The sequence below is a fragment of the Macaca fascicularis genome, chromosome 1 (genome assembly GCF_037993035.2).
Source record: "Macaca fascicularis isolate 582-1 chromosome 1, T2T-MFA8v1.1".
NCBI classification, from domain to species: Eukaryota; Metazoa; Chordata; class Mammalia; order Primates; family Cercopithecidae; genus Macaca; species Macaca fascicularis.
Window position 1 is genome coordinate 14497968 of NC_088375.1, and position 14380 is coordinate 14512347.

General features: G+C 41.9%; 1 protein-coding gene across 5 annotated transcripts in view; it reads right to left on the reverse strand.

The window, feature by feature from the left end:
• LOC141407064 (uncharacterized) overlaps positions 1–14380 on the reverse strand; it is a 43447-nt gene that overhangs the window by 15012 nt on the left and 14055 nt on the right. For 4 of the 5 annotated variants that reach the window (XM_073994276.1, XM_073994335.1, XM_073994362.1 and 1 more), the window contains exons 2-4: positions 7175–7382; positions 3909–3997; positions 329–3536 (exon numbers count right to left, since the gene is read on the reverse strand). The gene's annotated coding sequence lies outside the window, so the exon portion shown is untranslated. The remainder of the gene's footprint in view (positions 1–328; positions 3537–3908; positions 3998–7174; positions 7383–14380) is intronic. The other variant, XM_073994398.1, reaches the window with a different exon arrangement.

The following is a 14380-nucleotide window of genomic DNA, read 5'->3' on the forward strand; positions in this document are numbered from 1 at the left end:
AACAAACAAACAAAAAGTGAACATAGTACCTAACAGCCTAACAAGTAATTTTTGAACCCTTGCCCCTCTTCCATTCTCCCCACTTTGGAATCTACAGTGTCTGTGATTTCCATCTTCATGCCCAAAGTACCCATTGTTTAGCTCCCACTTGTAAGTGAGAACACACGGTATTTGAGATCAAAAGGAAGTTATGGAGAGAAATAACAAGTTTGGTTTTGTGTTTTTAGCCCTATTGCCTCTTTTCGTCCAGCCCAGGCCAGTATACTCATTTGTCATCTTTAGGGCTGTTTGTCCTGTTGATTGTGCCCTGCATCTCAGGAGAACTCACCCTAGAGAGGTCTCTGTTATCGATGGTCTGTGTTGCTTCGTTCACACGTGGGGCCTGCGATCCGGGGTCCTGTGCATCCTGATGCACCCTTTGTGGAAACAGGAGTTGCTCTGCAGAGAGTTGGTTTCAAGGCTAGAACAAACCCTACAATCATTGGCCTATTGTCTAAAAAGGTAAGTAAAAATACACAAGAAAGATTGATTCCATTGAATGCAAAATCCTAAATTACTTCCTGACCCTTTGGAAGTATTTCTACACAGCTCTTCCCAGCATTCTAGCAGATTTCAGGAAACTCAAGGGACATTCTTAGCCACAGAAAAAGTTGCTGAATCCAAAAAACTCAATGAGGATCATTTTCAAATACGGTGTTCTGTTACATGCAACGATAACCTGAAGTTAGGATTATTTCAATTGTTTCTTTTATGTAGTAAAATATTAAGTTTGCTGTTTACTTTAAAAGGTAGGTGGGATTTCTAATTTCATTTAATCTGATGATTAAAATAATCAGATTTTGCCCTTTTTTTCTGAAAATTTACTTTGCAATGAGCACAGACTATATTCATGTTAATCATAAATACCCTCCTCCCCTTTCCAGGTAAGTTGAATTTTAATTATAATAATAGGTAGATTTTCTTAAGTGTTTCTCCTTATCCTTTCTTATGGCCTACTTTCCCATCTTACCTTACTTTTTCCCTCTTCGTCTTCGATATTATACAAAACACATTCTGAAAAATTTATGCAAAATAATTTAATATTATATGTAAACAGCATCACCAAATATATTCCCACATTTCAGGAACTTGGATGGAAGTTCCTGCTGATAGATTCATGGAGTCAAAGAAAAAAAAAAATGGGACCTTGGGATATTAAACATAATTCCCTCATTTTAGTAAGGAAACCGGAGCCCAGAGAAGTGAGTCTTTGGGTTTGTCATTTGATCAAGTGTACAGAGCAGGAGCAATAATAAACATAATAACTGACTTCTTTACAGCCCTTTACACTTTATAAAACACATTCACATTCAACATTTACAGGTATCGCCATTCTGGCCTTTCAGTAAATAAAACGCCCCTGTGCTCTATTTACCTCCAGGAGACCAATGTGGCTGATTTTATATCTGGTATTATTTCATTTATTGGCTGCTGCTGATGGCAGCACCCTTCGCCGGGAGACTCGGAGGCATTTAAGATGGATTCATGTACGAAACAGCAGGCTAACACTTTGCGTGGGCCGATGTTAAATGGAGAGTAACATATCCTGCCCTGCCAATGAAAAAACCACGGCCACATCTGAAGGGCAGAATCCCAGTGTCAGTGGGATTTGAAGATTTGTAAAAAGCTGTTACTGGCCACATCTGCCATTTGGGACTCCAAGGACCAGATTAAATCTCAAAGAAACCCAAAGTTGTGCCCTTCAATGGCCAAGGGTGGGTTTCTCCAATGAAAGCATCAAATTGGATGTCTTTGTCAGTTACATCTTCATGGAAGGTGATGGTAAGGACTCACATGGCATCATAAAATAACATTAATCATGACCGGGCGTGGTGGCTCACGCCTGTAATCCCAGCACTTTGGGAGGCCGAGGCAGGTGTATCACGAGGTCAGGAGTTCGAGACCAGCCTGACCAACATGATGAAACTCTGTCTCTACTAAAAATGCAAAAAAATGCTTATAATCCTAGCTACTCAGGAGGCTGAGGCAGGAGAATCACTAGAACCTGGGAGGCGGAGGTTGCAGTGAGCCGAGATCATTCCACTACACTCCAGCCTGGGTGACAGAGCAAGACTCTGTCTCAAAAAATAATAATAATAATAATAATGTTAATCACTTATCTGAGATAGTTTTCCTATGAATTCATTGACATTTTCAACATTTAATTGAGCATTTCTGGTTTTCAGGCACAGAGGGAGGGATGTGGAGGAGAACAAGGCATGATGCTGTCCTGAAAGTGCTCCTGGTCTGGTGGGCACATCTGTCCTGCCACGCCTCCAGGATCTATCTTGAATTGTTGCAGTGCTGCACTTCCTTGTAGATGATGGCACAGTTCATTATGACTCTTCGGAATATCTCAGCCTTTTCATCCTTGTAGTAAGTTTTGCATTGGACATTTACTCTTTAGCAGGGTGGATTAGTTTCTTAGAACTGTCATAACAAATTACCACAAACGGAGTGGCTTAAAGCAACACAAATTTATTCTCATAATTCTGGAGGCTAGAAGTCCAAATCAAGGTGTCACCAGGGTCAGACTCTTTCTGATGGCTCTAGGGGAGGGTCAGTCCCACGCCTTTCTCTTAGCTTCTGGTGTGACTCACAGCTCTTGACATTTTTTGGCTTGTAGATGCATCACTCCAATCTCTGTCTCAATTGTCACACCATGTTCTCCTTATATCTCTTCCTTGCTTCTCATAAGGACACCAGTCATGTTGGCTGAGGCCCATCCTAATTCACTGTCACCTCATCTTTGCTTGATTACATCTATAAGACCGTATTTTCAAATAAGGTCACATTCACAGGTACCGTGGGTTGGGTCATAAACAGAGCTTTCTAGGGGGTACAATTTCACGCATAACAGGGGATTCGATTCATCCAAACCCTTTCTCAGTAGAGACAGTAAAAGTACTTTCCCCTTCAGCTGCCAGATTGCAGTTTCATATGGCTGTGCTCACAATAAAGCAGAAAGGCCACAGTTCCTTGAGCTCCAGAGTGGGCCACAGATGGTTAAAACAATGTGGAGCATGTTTTAAGGGGAGAGAGGACAGAGCAGCCTAAAGTGGTCCTTCCAATAAATGACATTGCATGTGTCCCTCTCGCTTTCATCTTTATGTGTGTATCACACATTATCCTTCATCCTAATGTCTTTTTCTCCTTGTTCCAGTGAAGCGGCAAAGACAGTAAAAGTGCTGAGCTCCTGCTGTAAGTCAGGTGCCATTCATGCCCCCCAATCCATTTGGACCTCTCACTGTCCATTCTCTGTGACAGGGGTTGCAGCCACTGTCCTGACAGACCCTGTTTGGCTACTCTTAGTGTGAACGGCCTACCTGGTAGAGCTTTCATTTAGGCAGCAGAGTGCACATCTTGTTTCCATTTCCGTCATTTACATTGGAAGTGCTTTTTCCCCCTAATGAATACATAGTCATAAAGAATCCAGTTCAGCCTGTCGTGCTGTTGTCACTGGCATCAGCTAGAAGGCTGGCAAGTAATGATCCCACCTGGAAGAGCACAAAGCAGTCAGCTCCTGTGCTCCGTACCATGTAACTCACCCATACCGCATCCCTCGTTCATTCCAGCATGGCTCCTTCTTCACATGTGGTGGTGTTTCTGTTTCTATTGATTCTATGTGATGCCTTGCTTGACCCAACATCATGAATGGAAATTTTTGATGGGCCTAACCCCTTCACTCTGCATTTTCCAGGTAAGGCGTTGGTCTCAACAGGAGCTAAAGTTGTGCTGGGAAAGGACGGCCATGAGAGAGAAGTTTTCCTCTCCCCATAGGTGGCCCCCAGCAGAGAGGCAGGACGGTTTATGCACAAAACTATAGGAAGAATGATTGCCTTTTCTTGCCATCAGAAATTGTGACTTACCTTCTTGTGGCAAGTGGCACTTCATTGGGTGTTCTAAAGACACATTCATCATAGTCCCTGCTCATTGGTGACATAATACCTCATATGAACTGCAAGGACAAGACAAGCATATAAAGAACATTTAGGCAACTAAACAAGTATACTAAAAAATCTTTAGATTGTATATAGGCAAAAGGAAACTGCATTTTCTGATAAATGAATACAAGTCGTAAGAGTTCTTTTGGGGAGGAATGGCCATCTTTCTTCTAGTTACAGAAAATTTTGTAGTGAAGTAATTTAAAAAAAATCTTTACATCCTAATTCATTTAGTAACAAATTAAGTGTATAGTTAAGATTCTCAGTTTCAAGTGAGAGAAATGAAACTCAAATAAGGGCAATATATTTGTTTATGTACCTGAAAATCCTCAGGCTAAACATAGTGGCTCATGCATGTAAGTCAGTTACTTTGGGAGACCAAGGTGGGAAGATCACTTGAGGCCAGGAGTTCAAGACCAGCCTGGGCAACATAACATGACCTCATCTCTACAAAAAAAAAAAAAAAATCACTGGGCACAGTGCATGCCTGTAGTCCCAGCTACTTGTAGTCCCAGCTACTTGGGAGGCTGAGGCAGGAGAATCATTTGAGCCTAGGAGTTGAGGCTGCAGTGAGCAATGACTACATCACTGTACTCTAGCTTGAGCAACAGAACAAGACCCTGTCTCTAAAAGAAAGAAAAAAAAGTTCAAGGGTGGTGCCAGATCCTTGAAAAATGTCTTCAGGAATTTTCTCCAGGCATTTTAGCTTTGCCTTCCTCTCTCTTGATTTCATTCTCAAGCAGGCAATCACTATTTTTTGACAAGATGTCCACCAGAAGCTCCAGGCTAATTTTCTATAGGTTTAACCACCCCGGAAGAGAATTTATCCTTTTCAAAACTTCTAGCATAACCCCTGGGGCTGACAATATTGGTTCTGATAAGCTCAGCATATAACACATACTCATTCCTGAACCACCAGCATGGTTAAAATTCTTATTGACCAGACTTGGACCACATGCCCCACCCCTGGGGTTAGGGGTAAGAGTCAACCCCACCAGAAAACAGACACTGAGAGTCAGGGAGGGGTGGTTCGTTGGTATCACAGGAAGAAGTGGATGTTGATCAAGCCAAAGCCCCAGATGCCCATAACACTATGCAGAAAGAATGTACATTGTTCTGAGATGCTGATTAAGAAATACAAATCAACCTCAGCTTTTTAAAGTAATTTTAAAAGGTCAACTTGCAGTGTCTTTCATGGAATTTCTGATTACTTCGAGCTAGTAATCGAGTCAACAATAAATTCTTTGTTTCTCTTGCAAACCCACATTGTCCAGGAACATTTCCTGTTAATACCTGTTTTAGAGTATTACATGAGTCTTGAGTCTTTCTTTCAGGAATAAAGGTAACAAACTGACAGAGGTAAAAAACAAACAAAAAAAAAGTGGTGGGGTAATTTTAAAATTTTTATATCATAATTGTCTTCAGCAGGAAATTCTATATGGCTGAGTGATTTTTGAACAGAGAGCAAATAATTATTTATATATATTTTTTTCTTTTTTTTTTTTCCTTTTTTTTGAGACAGAGTCTCGCTGTGTTGCCCAGGCTGGAGTCCAGTGGTGCCATCTCGGCTCACTGCTGCAAGCTCCGCCTCCCGGGTTCACGCCATTCTCCTGCCTCAACCTCCTGAGTAGCTGGGACTACAGGCGCCCGCCACCACGCCCCGCTAATTTTTTTGTATTTTTAGTAGAGACGGGGTTTCACCGTGTTAGCCAGGATGGTCTTGATCTCCTGACCTTGTGATCCGCCTGCGTCGGCCTCCCAAAGTGCTGGGTTTACAGACGTGAGCCACTGCGCCCAGCCTAGATTTTTTTAAAAAGATAAAAAGCAATCACTATGTTTAGTACATGCAATGAAGAAAACATGAAAGAAACTCTCTCATGGGCTAGATACTGCCATAATCTGGGACGGCACTGTAATGTCTATCTCCAGTTCTAATTATCTTTTTCACCTCAAAATTTTAGTATTCACTGTGACTTATATTTGATTTGTTGGATCCTTAATAATGGCTAAATTTAATTCCACTTTTTCTTTCATTAGAATCAGGGCCAGGTTTTTAAAAAGAAATCCACACACTATAAACTCAAAAACCAAGTTGTATTAAAAGTCAGATTTTCAACTGCATGGAGAGTCAGCGCCCTAACCCCTGCATTAGTCACAGGTTAACTGTATATGTGTACACATGCACATACATCTAGTGTTTATATATATTCAAATATACATACACGTTTGCTGTGTTTTTCATAACGTAATAAGCGCTTCCTATGCAGCAGGCACTGTGTTGTATGGGAGACCATCTTTGCCTTACGGAGCTTACATTTTAGTTGGGGAGATCATGACAAACAAATGAATAAATACATCAGCCAGATGATTAAAGACCGTGATCAGAGCCATGTAGAAAATAAACAGGGTGGTGAGACAGACGAAAGCTGGGAGAGCCTATTGTAGGTGGAGGTCAGAGAACCTCTCTGAAAAGGTGACATCTTCAGTAGGGCAGTAGGGCCTCATGGAGGTGAATGATCAGTCACTACAGCAGAACAGAAGGCAGGCCAGTGTAATTGGAGTGAGGTCAGTGGAGTAGGTAGGAGACAAATTAGGCAGGGCTTCATAAACCATGGTAGAAATATAAATTCGATTCTATATTTCAAATATAGAAATATTCATCATGAAGGGATTCATGAAGTCATGAAGGGATTCATAGCCAAGAAGTGGCATAACTTGATTCAAATATTAAAATGGTCACTTGTGCTCCTATAGAAAGAATGTGTGTCTCTATGAGAAATAAAATAGGGGCTTAAACAAGAAAGAGATTCCTCTAACATAAAAGCATTGTGGACGGGTTTAAGGATCCCAGATGGGCCCAACAGCTCCACGTCCATCAGAAACCTAGTCTTCTCTATCACCCTACCCCATTGTCTTAGAAAATAGTTCCCATCCACAGACGTGCAAGGCGGTCAGAGCAATTCCTGACATTTTGTCTGAGTTCTGGACTATAAAAGAGAAGGAGCAAAAGAAGACAGAAGTGTTCCCATCCCGTCCAAATCAGCTTCCCTGAAGTATCCTCTTTCAAAGTCACACAAAACACTTCCGCTTACATCTCATTGGCCAGAATTTAGTTACACGGTTACACTTAGCAGGGGAGGTGAGGAAACATGGTCTTTCACTTATGATGTCTACGTTAGTAAGATACTTACAGCTATCAGAACAAACAACCAAAATACTCTTAATGGCTCAAACATGATACAGGATTGCTTCTCACTCATATGAAGTCCAAAATGATGTTCTGGATTGGCAAGTGGTTTTCCTTCAAGCAGGGATCTAAGGACCCAGGTTTCTTCTATCTTGTGCCTCTTTCATCTTCAACACTTGTCTTCCAATATCTTGTTACTTATCTGCATTAAGCTGTAGAACGATAAAGAGCATAGAGAACCATCATGGGTTTCTGTAGGCCAGGACTATAGAAGTGTGAGTAGAAGGGACACATCGCTTCAGCTCAGTAATGGCCAGAACTCAAGCACACCATGCACATAACCACAAGGGAGGCTGAGAAATGGCATCTGGTTGTGCCGAAGAAGACGACCTGGGCTCATGGCATGACCAGCCAGCAGCCTCTACCACTGGGGAAATGAGTCCAGCCAAAAACTAGAGTTCTGTTACCAAGAAAGAACCTTGGGAGATAGGTGGCACTTTGTGTCACAGGAGGCAACAGTGAAAACAGAAGATCGGTTCCACTAAAGAGCTAGCAAGCACATAAATACTTGCTGTCTGCCAGCAATGACAGGGCAAACTTAGAACCAAAAGATGACATAGTTCTACTGCAGATTCTGTTTTGCAATGACGCTTCTGCACAAATATCTCAAGGATTTGCTTTTAGGCCACAAAACATTCTCAGAATGAAATTGCTATGATTATGCAATTTAATTGTTATTAATTATTTGATTTTATTAATATTATAGAAAGCTTTTTAACAGTCTAGATGTGCTCCATAATCAGATATGAAGGCTTTACATGTTTGGCCATATAGAGAGAAACCTAGTATTAGTGATGTAACATTGCTGTAAACCCAACTGAAGAAATTCCTGGTTGTGAGCTTTTACATATAAGGTGTTCATTTTGAAATGCTACTTCTATGTTCCAAATTTCTGTTTCCATTGATCATTTATTAAGTTGGTTTTTTAAATCTTGAGTTTTATTTAATCTACAAAATATGCTACTGCAAAAGAGAAGGGTACTGGCTGGGGGAGCCCACATGTGAATCCCAATGCTCACAACCATTCTCACTCAAATAATTAACATCTGGTGGACATTTACTATGATGTTCTAGGACAGCTTAGTGGGTCCAGCATAAGTGTAGAACCTTGAAAGGATAGACCAGCAGGCCTTAAAAATACAAAGGAGAGAAAAAACAAACATAATGACACTAGGAGGAGAAGGAGTAGATTTGAACATATATGAATCAATCAGAAAGTAGAGTTAATTTAGTTAAGTGGTCAAGAGCACAATATTTGAATTATGTCGGACCTATATTCAAATTCTCACTCCGCCACTTCAAAACTATGTAAAACTGGAGAAGTCACTTAACCTCTCTGAGCCTCACTTTCCTCATCTGTAAAAAACAGAGGATAATAACAACCTCATAAAGTCCCTGGTGTAGTCAATGCCTGGATCATACTATAGTAAACACATGAACAATCGTGGCGATGATTAATAACCAATGGGTTAGCATACCACTAGTCCATCCAGGGCTTGATGCCAGATGCAGCTGAGTGCTAAAAAGACAGATCTTCTGTAAAGACCTTTGCAGAAACTCCAACAAGTCAGACTGGACAGCATGCATGACACAGTCAGGAAATCTCACGTCACATGTTTAAGTCCTAAATGTTTGACAATGTCTCTAAGCGTCCCAGGAGTTCAGAAGAAAAAGACTTGTGATAGAAGGGAGACCTGGGCTTCATGGATTGGAACTTGTCCTGAGCTTTGAAGGCTGTATAGGGTTGGCATAGGTAAAAGAGGAACATTTAAGGTGTCTGTGCCTGGGACAGAGTAGTTACCTCAAAACAGAATAAATGAATGAATGAATGAATGAGCAGGAACAAAAGACTAAGACAGCAAGTCTAGTTCGTGAGTGAATGGACTCCTTAATCACTACCTCTGGTGGGTGTTAATGTGTTGGGAGATGCATTGGCTACAGTGTGGGGAACCATGTGAGCAGAGCTTTCTAAACTGGGTGAGGAGTTTGGGTTGAAGTGTGGAGGAATTATGGAGCAGAGGAGGAAAATGATGAAAGCAGTACAAAGATCAATTCAGGGAGGGTCAGGAATGTGTCGCACGAGGAAGCTGGAATGCAGAGAAGTCAGTCAGGAGTCTGCATGTGGAACTCGATGAGAGGTAAGGATGCTTGGCTGAGGAACCGGCAGTGAGACTCCAATAGGGATGGCAGTGGGCATGGGACCAGAGGCTCAATCAGGTCCTCAGATAAGGGGATGAAGAAGGAGATAAGCTCGTGGTTGGCTCATTACTGACTATAGAATTAGCAGGAACTCTAACAGACATGAAAATTGAAGAGAGAAAACCGAAGAGCAGGGGAAGATGGTGAGCTCAGCGATGTCTTTGTTAACTGAGCTAGCGATGAGATACACAGGTGGAAATACCCAACAGGCAGTTAGAAGTACAAAATTAGAACTCCAACACAAGGATAGAGAGGGACTTGGAAGTCATTACAATAGAGACAGTAAACAAAGGCCATGAAATGTATTAGGTCTCTGAGGTGTTAGTATAAATAGAAAAAACTAGAAAATCAAAGACTAAGTCTTGCACAATATATAACTCTAAAATATGAAAATTTCCAGGAGTACTCAGTGTGAATACATGAACCTCGACTGAATCAGTGTCCTTACTAGGGCCTCATTGTGACTCCTGTGGTGCCTGGAAATGCCAGGGGTATTTTTGTCTTTGTGGGCTCCTTTCTTCATTAAAAATAAAATTTAAAAGTATATGAATTTGTTCTTACATACTTGTGATTATTATTTTTTTCATTCTGATTTGATTTTATTTATTTTTTTGAGACAGGGTCTCACTCTGTCACCCAGGCTGGAGGACAGCAGAGCTATCTTGACTAACTGCGACCTCCGCTTCCCAGGCTCAAGTGATCCTCCCACCTCAGCCTCTCAAGTAGTTGGCACTACAGGCATGCACTACTACGCTAATTTTTTTTTTTTTTTTTTTTTTTGTAGAGACGAGGTTTTGCCATGTTGCTCAGACTGGTCTTGAACTCCTGGGCTCAAGCAATCCTCCCACCTCGGCCTCCCAAAGTGCTGGGATTACAGGTATGAGCCACTGCACCCGGCCCTGATTTTAAAATAAATTAAAATCAAACATTTTCATGAGCCCCTAAAAGTATCTTGGTTCCCCACTATGCATAACAGAGAAGTCAGACCTGATCATTACAAGATCGTGTGATAGTGGGAACAATCCAATGTGTAATGTCTTAAAAAGTATGTATAGTTGACTTCAGAAAGAGTGTGTATGTATGTGCATGTAAGGGGAAGTCTGCTTCTCTTTTTATGCTATAAGCTAGTATTTTAATTGTCCTTGATTCTCATAGGTCAAACCTTCATTCAACTTCTGGGCAAGAGCAAACCAACAGTTATCATACTTCACTGTCTTTAAGAAATCAATTTTATGGGCCAGGCGCGGTGGCTCACACTTGTAATCCCAGCACTTTGGGAGGCTGAGGTGGGTGGATCACAAGGTCAGGAGTTCAAGACCAGCCTGACCAACATGGTGAAACCCTGTCTCTACTAAAAATGCAAAAATTAGCCAGGCATGGTGGCACGTGCCTGTAATCCCAGCTACTTAGGAGGCTGAGGCAGGAGAATTGCTTGAACTCAGGAGGCAGAGGTTGCAGTGAGCCAAGATCGTACCATTGCACTCCAGCCTGGGCAAAAGAGCGAGACTCCATCTCAAAAAAGAAAAAAAAGAAAAGGAATCAATTTTGTTTTTATTTTAGCTTTTATTTTTTTAGAGACAGCATCTCGTTCTGTTGCTCAGGTTAGAGTGCAGAGGTGCCATCATAGTTCACTGCCACCTTGAACTCGTGGGCTCAAGTGATCCTCCTACCTCGGCCTCCTGCGTAGCTGGGACTGCAAGCATGTGCCACCACACCCATAAAATGCATATTAAAATGTTGGGTTCTGCCACTCAGAGAATATGATTCCCTTGTTAACATGATCTTGTATGCCTCAAGAGGAGTTATTTTTAGGATGATAGTATGTAGTCTTGATGTGTGGTGGGACCTAATTCCTGTTTCCTGAATAAAGTGAAATCTAGAACTTAAAAATATACCTCCGTCCCAAAATTGGAAGCTTGAGACAGGTTAATTTAATTGTAAAGAATTTCAGGCTGGATATGGTGGCTCACGCCTGTAATTCCAAAACTTTAGAAGGCCAAGGTAGGTGGATCGCTTGAGCTCAGGAGTTCAAGACCAGCCTGGACAACATGACAAACTCCTGTCTTTACAAAATATACAAAAAATCAGCTAGGTGTGTTGGTGCACACCTGTAGTCCTAGCTACTTGGGGAGGCTGAGGCAGGAGGATCACCTAAGCCTGGGAGGTCGGAGCTGCAGGGAGCCATGATTGCACCACTGCACTCCAGCCTGGGCGATATAGTGGGATCCTGTATCAAAAATATATATAAAATAAAATAAAATGAATTTCAAGGCTCATAAGAAGAAACAGATGAACTAGAAGTCAGAAGATGTTGAAGGGTTTGCTTCATCATAGCAGAGATTCCAGGCAGAGCAGCAAGGGCTCAAATATCAAGAAAATGATACAAAGGGATACAGTTAAGGAACTACTTCAACAACACAGTTCAAGTCAGTTCACAAACATTTACTGAGCATCTACTATGTGCCAAATACTGACACTTCCAGGGTGGAGTAGGGAGTTGGGGATGTTGGGAGGCAGAGAGAAAACACATAAAATAAAAACATAGGAAAAGAAGTTCAGTAGGTACAGGATATTTCTTTAAGAGTCAAGGTGAGAAAAAGATGCCGAGGAGTGATATCCAAAGTGGCAGATGACTCAGAAAGAATTAGAGCACTAAGAGCCTCTTGGAGATGGTCACAGGGAAGTCACTGGCAGCTCTGATGACAGCTGCTTCCATGGAGTGGTGGATGTGGAGGACTGCTAAGTAGCAGAGGTTGTTCCTGAGGATCCTGAAGCCTGGCCAGGAGCAGCAGCAGAACTGGCTGGTTTTACAAGTGCCTGCTTTGGCATAGTCTGGAACTAACGTAACATAAAAGCCAATGTGAATCCAGGGCTTGCCATGGACCATGCATTGTTCCAGGCATTTTGCACATCATTTAATCCCCCCATCAACCTCTGCAGTAGGTACTAACTTTAAACCCATGTTTCACAGATAGGGAAACTGAGACACAGACGGTTTAAGTCACTTGCCTAGATCATACAACTAAGAAGTGGTAGAGCTGGGATAAGAGCCCAGGCTCTCTGACTCTAAGCCCCGTGCTTTATCTGCTGGCTGATACTGATACTGAGTGGTCTCTGGACATCTTTGTAAATCACATACTGACTTGGCCGTTGGTTTTGTTGTTGCTGTTCTTATATCAATTTACAGAGGCAAGGGAAGCAGAGAGAAGTGGTGTGTTGACACAGCAGTACAGCAGCAGAAGCAGCACTGGCATCCCCCGCATAAGCCTGGGTGACTTTCCCACAGCTTAAACCTTGGAGTAACTGCAGAGAAGGGGGATTTGAAGCTCTGAGCATTGTGTGAAACAGAGCCAGGAAATGCAAAAGAAGTCGACCGAGGTCCCCAGAAAGGGGAAGTGGGGACACCATTCAAAAGAACAAACATCTGACCATTCCCTGGCCTAGATCTATGTCAACATCCTTGGAACCCCCTAAAGAGAAAAGTTTTTCTTAAGAAGAGGTGACTTTGTTTTCTCTCCCTGAACATTTAGGAAATGCCGGGGTTTCAAAACCTTTCCTCATTAGGCCCAGGTAGTTTTAGATTCACAGCACTGGCTTTCGCTCATGGGTGCAAAGCACATTCCGAACAAAAAACATACTGCCTGACATTATTAAAATTAAATATGTGTGTGTGTGTGTATATAAATATATATACATGTGTGCATGTGTGTGTGTGTGTGTGTGTGTATATATAGAGAGAGAGAGAGAGAGGGAGAGAATGAGAGAGAGAGACCATCTTGGTTTTTACTTGAGTACCTAAGAGGAAAAACACAATCCAGGAATAGAGGACCATAATTTGCTTTTTAAAAAAAATCAAAAGTTAATGACATTACTTTATCAGCACGGAGTGTGTGCAATTGACCTGTGGGCCCTTCTCTGTCTGGTAATGAAAATACATGCCTTGGAAATGTGTATGCACGGACAGAGAAAATGGAGGAGATAATTGTCATAATGATCTGGTAATAAAGGTAGACCCTGATTTTTGTGACTACAGTAATTGCTGCTTCTACTGTCACCACAGCTTAAGTGAAATAGTGGTGAAACATCTATCAGAGAAGCCGAAAGGGAGACGGTATTGTCTGTTGAAGAAAAACAGTGGTGTCTGCAATGGCTGCATTACAGATGCCACCGCTGAGGCATCCATGAAAAGAGGTTTGCATGCTTGCCTCTCCAAAGCAACCTGTGCGGAGCTTTCACAAGTCTACGGTGATTATATTTTTAAAAATCTAATACTATTTAAGTACATTTGACCTTGAACAACATGGAGGTAGGGGTGCCAACCCCCGTGAATTCGAAAATCTGAGTTTAACTTTGACTCCCCAAAAACTTAACTATTAATAGCCTACCTGTTGACTAGAAGTCTTACAAATAACATAAACAGTCCATGAATGCATATTTTGTATTGTCTTATTATATAATGTATTCTTACAGAAAAAGTAAGCTAGAGAAAAGAAAATGTTATTAAGAAAATCGTAAAGAAGAGGGGCTGGGCACGGTGGCTCAGACCTGTAGTCCCAGCACTTTGGGAGGCTGAAGCAGGCGGATCACTTGAGGTCAGAAGTTCGAGACCAGCCTGGCTAACATGGTGAAACCCAGTCTCTACTAAAAATACAAAAATTAGCTGGGCGTGATGGCAGGCACCTGTAATCCCAGCTACTCGGGAGGCTGAGGCAGGAGAACTGCTTGAACCTGGGAGGTGGAGGTTGCAGTCAGCCGATATCATGCCACTGCACTCCAGCCTGGGCGACAGAGTGAGACTCTGTCTCAAAAAAAAAAAAAAAAAAAAAAAAAGAGAAAATATATTTGCTATTGATTAAGGGGAAGTGGGTCATCATAAAGGTCTTCATTCTCCTTGTCTTCAAGTTAAGTAGGCTGAGGAGGAGGAGGAAGAGCGGGGGTTGATCTCCTTGTC